This window comes from Odocoileus virginianus, chromosome 33 (genome assembly GCF_023699985.2).
Source record: "Odocoileus virginianus isolate 20LAN1187 ecotype Illinois chromosome 33, Ovbor_1.2, whole genome shotgun sequence".
In the NCBI taxonomy this organism is placed as follows: Eukaryota; Metazoa; Chordata; class Mammalia; order Artiodactyla; family Cervidae; genus Odocoileus; species Odocoileus virginianus.
In genome coordinates this window covers 9604559-9613309 of record NC_069706.1, presented here as the reverse complement: position 1 = coordinate 9613309, position 8751 = coordinate 9604559, and positions in this window count along the sequence as shown.

Genomic DNA, 8751 nt, shown 5'->3' with positions numbered 1-8751 from the left:
GGGGCTTCATTAAGTATTCTGAGTTCCTCTTGAGACCATTCTTGGACTGGATTATTTTTTTTCTGAATGTTATTTAATGCCGTTTAATTCCCTGTCCTGGCGGCACCCAAAATCATGCGTATGTGTGTGAGTGAGTGTATGTGTAAGAGAGAGATCTTTTTCATCGAGGTATACGGTGGCTCAGGGTTAAAGAATCTGCCTGTGGTGCAGGAGACAACGGGTTCCATCCCTGGGTCAGGAACATCCCCTGGAGAAGGACATGGCAACCCACTCCAGTATTCTTGCCTCGGAAAGCCCATGGACAGAGGAGCCTGCAGGGCTGCAACAGAGTTGGACACAACTTAGCAACTAAACAACAAAACGAAAAAATCTGCAACCTACATAAAGTGTACGGATTGAAGTTTTACACCTATGTACACATGCATAAGCCATGACCCAGATCAAGATTCAAGCCCTGGATCCTCTAAGCATGGTCCTCAGGCCAGCAGCACCCACCTCTCCAGGGAGCTCTTGGAATGCAGAGCTGCAGCGCTCTCGTGGGTCAGAATCTGCTTCCACTGAACAAGACCCCAGGGGATCATGACCCGCCCCTGGAAGTAGGCTCCGCAGGGCCTGAACCCATGCTCTCACTAGGCACAGCATCTCACAGTGGCCCAGGGAGGCTTTCTAACTGCCCCCACCCCGAATCACTAAGGAGGAAAAGGGGTCACAGAGCAGGTTACTGATGGGTGCAGGGCGCCAGTTGCCCCAGTCAGACCTTTTGCCCTGGACACAGCTACTTTGTGCCTCAACTTACCCATCTGCAAATAGACATAAAGATCTCTGCCCGACCGTCTCCCACAGCAGTGGGAACCCTTGCAACACTGGGGACTTGTGTCCACTTGGCACCTTCTCAGGCACGTCTGTGCACAGCCTCACTTAAGCGAACAAGCTTTGTCGTTGTTCACTTTGCCGTTGTTGTTCAGTCACTCTTTGACCCCAGGGACTGCAGCACGCCAGGCTCCTCTGTCCCTCACTACCTCCCAGAGTTCGCTCAAACTCATGTCCATTGAGTCAGTGATGCTATCCAACCATCTCATCCTCTTTTACCCCCTTTTCCACCTGTCTTCAACCTTTCCCAGCATCAGGGTGTTTTCCAATGAGTCGGCTCTTCACATCATGTGGCCAAAGTATTGGAACTTCAGCTTCAGCACCAGTACTTCCAATGAATATTCAGGGTTGATTTCCTTTAGGATTAATTGGTTAGAAGGGAAAAGAAGAACTTTTTGGGGGGTGGGGCACACCATGGAGCATTTAAGATCTTAGTTCCCTGACCAGGGGTTGAACCCATGCCACCTGTACTGGGAGAGGGGAGTCTTAACTACTGGACTGCCAGGGAAATCCCAAAGGAACTATTTTTAATATCCACATCATATCGATATGAGTATATCATATCAATAATGAGCCATTTTACAGGGGAGAAAAGCAAGGCTTGGAGAGGTTAGACAACTTTCCTGAGACAACTTTCAAGTGGTGCAGCCACGCTCTGAACCCATTCTGTCTGAACCCAGAGCCCTACCTGATTTTAACCCGAGTCTTGCACACAGTGAACAACAGCAGATGTCCCTCCAGCAAGCTAAAGAAAGCAAGAACCTGTCTTCCTTCGGGGAAAATGCAAAAAATAGACGAAAAAGCCAATCACAATAATAACGCATGCACGCGATGTAAAGAAAAATTCCCAACAGCCAAAGGCTGTTGAGGAGAAAGTCAGCTTCCCTCCCAGGCCATCCCCAGCCTCCCCCTGTCCTCCCGGAGGCAGTCCCTGTGATCAATTTCTTGTGCCCCTTGTCAAGGATGCTCTGTGTGGACCAGTACCTGGAAATCCATACCGTATTTCCTCATGTATACAAATGGGAGCAAATACTCAAATATACGTGTGTGTGTGTGCTTAGTTGCTCAATCATGTCCAACTCTTTGCGCCCCTTTGGACTATAGCCTGCCAGGCTCCCCTGTCCGTGGGATTTTTCGGGCAAGAATACTGGAGTGGGTTACCATTTCCTTCTCCAGGAGATCTTCCCAACCCAGAGATCAAACCTATGTCTCCTGCATGTGTGTGTGTGTGTGTGTGTGTGTGTGTGTGTATTCAAAGCTATGATTTTTCCAGTAATTATGTATGTATATCACATACATGACTACATGTATTGATATGTATGGGAGAAACATCAATAACTTCAGATACGCAGATGACACCACCCTTATGGCAGAAAGTGAAGAAGAAAGTGAGGCTCTTGATGAAGGAGAAAGTGGAAAGTGAAAAACTTGGCTTAAAACTCAACATTCAAAGAAAAAAACTTCAACATTCAGAAAACTGAGATCATGGCATCCAGTCCCATCACTTCATGGCAAATAGATGGGGAAACAATGGAAACAGTGACAGACTTTATTTTGGGGGGACTTCAAAATCACTGCAGATGGTGACTGCAGCCATGAAATTAAAAGACTCCTGCTCCGTGGAAGAAAAGCTATGACCAAGCTAGACAGCATATTAAAAAGTAGAGACATTACATTACTTTGCCAACAAAGGTCCATCTAGTCAAAGCTATGGTTTTTCCAATAGTCATGTATGGATGTGAGAGTTGGACTATAAAGAAAGCTGAGTGCTGAAGAATTGATGTTTTTGAACTGTGGTGTTGGAAAAGACTCTTGAGAGTCCCTGGGACAGCAAGGAGATCCAACCAGCCAACCCTAAAGGAAATCAGTCCTGAATATTCATTGGAAGGACTGATGCTGAAGCTGAAACTCCAATCCTTTGACCACTTGATGTGAAGAACTGACTTCTTGGCAAAGACCCTGATGCTGGGAAAGATTGAAGGCAGGAGGAGAAGGGGACGACAGAGGATGAGCTGGGTGGGTGGCATCACCAACTCAATGGACATGAGTTTGAGCAAGCTCCGGGAGTTGGTGATGGACAGAGAGGCCTGGCATGCTGCAGTCCATGGGGTGGCAGAGTTGGACAGGACTGAGCGCCTGATATATCCAGACCTGCCTCTTACTTTTATCGCCCTGCACTTGGTCTCCCTATCAGCACATAAAACCCAGGTTATGGTGTGGCTGTGTGGTAATCCACTTCGCCACCTCCAGGCTGCCAGGCACCTGGTTGCCTCCAGTCTTTTATGACCACAGCATGGCTGTGCTAAGGCCGCTTGCACTTCTTTCGAGTGTCTGTGAGCATTTCTGTACGATGCCACCCAGAGGCGGAACCGCCCAGACCTGGGTGTGTGTGATTTCAGCCCTGGCAGATACAAGGGGCACTTCTTATCTGCCAGCCTTGGACAGGGCTCAAGATGCCTGGCGCCTCTGGTGCCCAGATCCTGGGTGGGGGCTGGGGGAGGGGCCCAGGGGAGGGAAGGTGCTTTCCAGGAAACTGAAAACGGAACCAGAGGAAGGTGGGAGCAGCTTGTTAGGCGAGAGGGACCCGGCTGTTACCTTCTCCAGAGATAAGGGTCTGGAGCCTCTCTTTCCCTGAACATCTCAGGGGACAGCCCTGTCACACACCAACCCCACTCAGCTCTCGAAGACTCTCAGACTTGAGCTTCACCTGGGACCAGGGCCTGGAAGGCTGCGGAAGATTTCCTATGTGTTCACTTCATTGATGGTCACAGATACTAATGTGCAAGGCCCTGCTGGCGCCAACCTCCCTTAGGCCAGGCAGAACCCCATCTTTTACTTTTACAGCTATTTGTTGAGTGCAAGCTAGGCGCCAACATTCATTTCAAGTTCCAGTGGCAGTGTAGATATTAGTTCATTTGATCCTTGGAAACATACTGTGAGGTAGGTAGGCCTGGTTATTATGCCCATTTTACAGATGAAGAAACTGAGGCCCAACAGGCTAAGAGCCACATCAAAGGGACACAGCTATTGAGGGGGAGTCCATGTCCTCACCATTAAGCTGTGGCCAGTGGCTCTCATAGGTGGGTGAGCCCCAGCAGCCTCCCCAGGGTGGGGTGGTGTATTAAAACACACTGTGCTGGGCCCCACCCTGAGTTCCTGACTCTGTAGGGATGAGTTGGTTATCAGGGCCATCACACCAGGGATCCTTCACAAAAGGTCTCAGGTGCACCCATTTTCACCCCAACAGCCTGTGGCCTGGGCTTCACTAGTGACCCTGACCCCAAATAAGGAGCCACTGAGGACAGATCCACCAGAAGGTGCAAAGTGAGAAAGAGAGCAGGTGAGGAGTGGGAGCCGCTGCTTGCTGCAGGAACGAAGTTGCTCCAACCCCGCAGACGGCTATTTGGCAGCGTTGACTCAGGCGGGACGCGAGCACGGCCTACGACCTCGCAAGCCCACCTCTGAGTCTCTGCAAGACTCACAGAGACCCAGCGGCATGTTCACAGACAGACAGACAAGGGTGCTCAGATCGGACTGGGAACACAGAACTCATGGATCACAGGGCAGATGAAGAAACTGTGGTCTGTTGATACACCAGAATACCACACAGCAATGAGAATAAGCAAAGGTAAGCACACACATCCACGGAGGGAGGAACCCGGACTCAGTGTTCAGACAGAAGAGGACACACTGCAGAACTGCATTTACGTGGGCCAGGGGAGGGGCTCTGGCGACAGAGTCTGCTGACCCCGGGGCCCAGGGGAGGGGTGGTGTTGGCTGTGCTCTCTGTCTCAGTCTGGCGGCCACCACACCAAAGTGCACGCGAGTACAAGATGCTTGTGGGTGTGTCCTATGTGCCCAGGGCCCAGGGGTCCTTGAGCCCTGAGATCTCGGCAGCAAGCAGTTTCCGGGCAGAGGGTCCTAGCGCTTGGGCAGCTGGGCCTCTCAGGAACACAGGTGTCTTAAACCCGAGGGTTTAGTCCTCTCCCATGGAAGCGAGCTAAAATCCACATTCCAGCCCCATTTCTCTACAGCATAGGATGCGGGAGGCGGGGGCTGCATTTTAACGAAACTGCAGGAGAGACCACAGTCCACACGGGGAACTACACAGTGCCCACCTTGGCCCCGGCCTCCTCTGCGGCTGGCGGCCTATGGGCGCCAGGTCCTCGTGCTCACCTGCCCCAGCTCTGTGGTTCTCGGGCAAGGTGAGAAAGATGTTTTCCTCTTCTAGAAAATTCAAAAATAATACTTCTATTAAGATACAACCCACAAACCCTCTGCCTCACCCATTTCAAGTGGTTTCTAGGGTATTCACAGAGCTGTACAGCCATCGCCACAGTCAATTTCAGAACATTCTCATCGCCCCGAGAAGACATCCTGTACCCATTCATGACCCCTCCCCGCTGCCCCTCCCGTCAGCCCTAGGCAGCCACTAATCTACTTTCTGCCTCTACGGATTCGTATTTAAACATTTCCTATAAATGGAATCATACAGAATGAGGTCTTGTGTGTCTGGCTCTCTTCGTGCGGCGTGTTTTCAAGGGTGCTCCGTGGTATTGCACGGGTCAGGACTTCACTTTTACTGCCAAATGAGATTCTGTCATACACTCAGGACCTTTTCAAACATACTGATGCGGCCGCCCCACCCCAGACTGATCCAATTAGAGTTAGAGGGTTGGGGACAGAACGAGGTTCCCTTGGGGCTCAGCTGGTAAAGAATCTGCCTGCAATGCGGGAGACCTGGCTTCGATCCCTGGGTCGGGAAGATCCCCTGGAAAAGGGAAAGGCTACCCACTCCAGTATTCTGGCCTGCAGAATTCCATGGACTGTATAGTCCGTGGGGTCACAAAGAGTCGGACACGACTGACTTTCACAGGACAGGCTACCAGCTGCCTGGGGTGAGAATCCCTGCTATCACTCCCTCAAAATTCCAAACTGTAAAAAAGATAAAATCTTGCTGTGTGTGACAAGGTGGATCACAAATAAGACCCCTGGAGGGTCTTATACTAAGTTAAATGTCAGACAGAGAAAGACAAATTACTGTATGATTTCATTCATATGTGGAATACAAAAAAACAAACAACAGGGAATTTCCTGGTGGTACGGTGGCTAAGACTTCACACTCCCGAAGCAGGGGCCTGGGTTCAATTCCTGGTCGGGGAACTAGATCCCACATGCTGTAACTAAGACCCAACAGAGCCAAATGAATAAATACAAATAAATATTAAAATAAACAACAGTAAAAAACACAAAATAAATGAACAAATTAAACAAGGACAATTAGATACAAAGAACAGACTGATGTCTACCAGAGAGGAAGGGAAGGGGCAAGGTGAATAAAGAGTCAATTGTGTGGGAGAGAAACTAAATTCTTCATGGTAAGCATGCTATAGTGTACGCATAAGTAGAAATATAATGTTGTAAACATGAAATATGCTATAAACCAATGTTACCTCAATAAAAAAAAATAAGTTAAAAAAAAATGAAAGGATTCCAGGGTAGGTTGAATGAGTCCCATTACACAGACTAGGAAGCCAGGGCTCAGAGACGGGAGTGCGTCACCAGCCCAGGGTCCTAAAGACAGAAGTGCTGAAGTGGATCTGCTGGTCAGTGTTATTGACGCACTGACTGTATGCCTGGTATCATAAACAAATGATTCAGTGACCAAGGCATTCCTTCATGTTATTTAGTGTTTTTCACTTGCACAGAAAGCCCAGTCTCTGTTTAACCATGAGTAGAATGGAATGATCGCCAAAGAACTGGTGCTTTTGAACTGTGGTGTTCAAGAAGACTCTTGAGAGTCCCTTGGACTGCAAGGAAACCCAACCACTCCATCCTAAAGGAGATCAGTCCTGAGTATTCATTGGAAGGACTGATAGTGAAGCTGAAACTCTAATACTGTGGCCACCTGATGTGAAGAGCTGACTCATTTGAAAAGACCCTAATGCTGGGAAAGATTGAAGGCGGGAGGAGAAGGGGACAACAGAGGATGAGATGGTTGGAAGGCATCACTGACTCAATGGACACGAGCTTGGGTAAACTCCGGAAGTTGGTGATGGACAGGGAGGCCTGGCGTGCTGCAGTCCATGGGGTCGCAAAGAGTCAGACATGACTGAGCGACTGAAGTGAACTGAACTGAGAATGGAATGGGGCTTCCCAGGTGGTGCAGTGGTAAAGAATCTGCCTGCCAATGCAAGAGATGCCAGTTCGATCCTTGGAGGAGAGCATGGCAACCCACTCTAGTATTCCTGTCTGGAGAATCCCATGGACAGAGGAGCCTGGCTAGCTACAGTCCACAGGGTCGCAGAGAGTCAGACACAACTGAAGCGGCTTAGCACACATGCTTGCCTATGCATGAGGCTTGAGTTCCATCCCTGGGTTGGGAAGATCCCCTGGAGAAGGAAAAGAGCAACCCGCTCCAGTGTTCTTGCCTGGGACATCCCAAGGACAGAGGAGCCTGGCAGGCTACTGTCCACAGTGTCTCGCCAGCTAAACAGCAGCAGCAGCAGCAGAATGGAACGAGCAACGGAAGGCAGAGCAGAGCAAACACAAGGGCAGGGAATGTGTTCTTTGGTGTTATAAACCAAGTGATGCTTCTCAGTCTTTGGGGAGTGCTCATGCCACAGAGAACCTGATGGACTCAATGGGGACTGCTTTCATGGTGACCACATTTTGCCTACAATGATGGGGCATTCTCCATCCTTTGAAGCCCTCTGGTTCACAGTTACAATGCAACCATACACCGAACACACTCGACGCTGAGCATCTCTGATTCGCCTGTCGTCGCTGGGGCTGCAGTTGTGAGCTGGGCCACGTCCTTGCTTTCAAGGGGACTGCGATCTGTGGCAGGGTGGCAGGTGGAGAGCAAATAAGGAGGCAGGACCATCCAGGTGTCTGGAGGGCAGAGAACATGAGCAGTATGGGAAAGGCTCCTGGTGCCTGGGAGGGCAGGGCAGGCCTGGGACATTTTGTGGAGATCTGATGATAAGAAGGGCATTCCAAGGCAAGGGAACAGCCCGGCAAAAGCCCTGAGGCAGGAACAGGACTGCAATTCCAGGAATTGAGAGGGGCCATACATAATGGGTGAGGAGGTGGGTGGGGGCAAGGGTCAGAGAGGTGACGGGGCGGGGGGTGATCTCAGCTACCCAGTGGACCAATGTCTGTGTCTGGCTATTTTCTAGGCAGGAGGACATGGTAGTGGACAAAGCCAGCACTTTTACAAAACACATCTCAAGAGCCGGGAGCAGAGGCCTGAGGCTGGGTGAACAAAGGCTCATTTGTAGGCAATGTGTTGCAGGATGGGTTTGCACAGACCTGAAGTTGGAACAGTGGCTGTTTCCCAAACAGAAAATGAGACTAAACGTGCTTTCAACACAGTCACAAGAGAAGGGGTCCTAGCTCTGGTCAAACCTGCTGGTGTTTGCTGAAACTTCGAAATGGGCAAAACCAGAGCACTCGCATGCTTTCTCTGAGCCAGAACATTTTATACATGTAAATAAATGGGAACTTTTGTTTTTTGAGCACCCACGATGTGCCTGGCACTGGGCTATAGGTGGACACTGTGGGTTGAATAGCAGAATCTGTGTCTGTGTGCTCAGTCGTTATCTGACTCTTGCGACCCCATGGACTGTGGCCTGCCAGGCTCCTCTGCCCATGTGATTTCCCAGGGAAGAATACTGGTGTGGGTTGCCATTTCCTTCTCCAGGGGATCTTCCCAACCCAGGGATCGAGCTAGAGTCTCCTGTGTCTCCTGCATTGCAGGAGGATTCACTATTATCCTTGTTGTTATTTTCAGACAGCTTCCTTGGAGTCCTTTCAAGAGCCCAGGTTTGACCCCTGGTCAGGGGACTAGATTCCACATGTTGAAACTAGAGAGCCCTC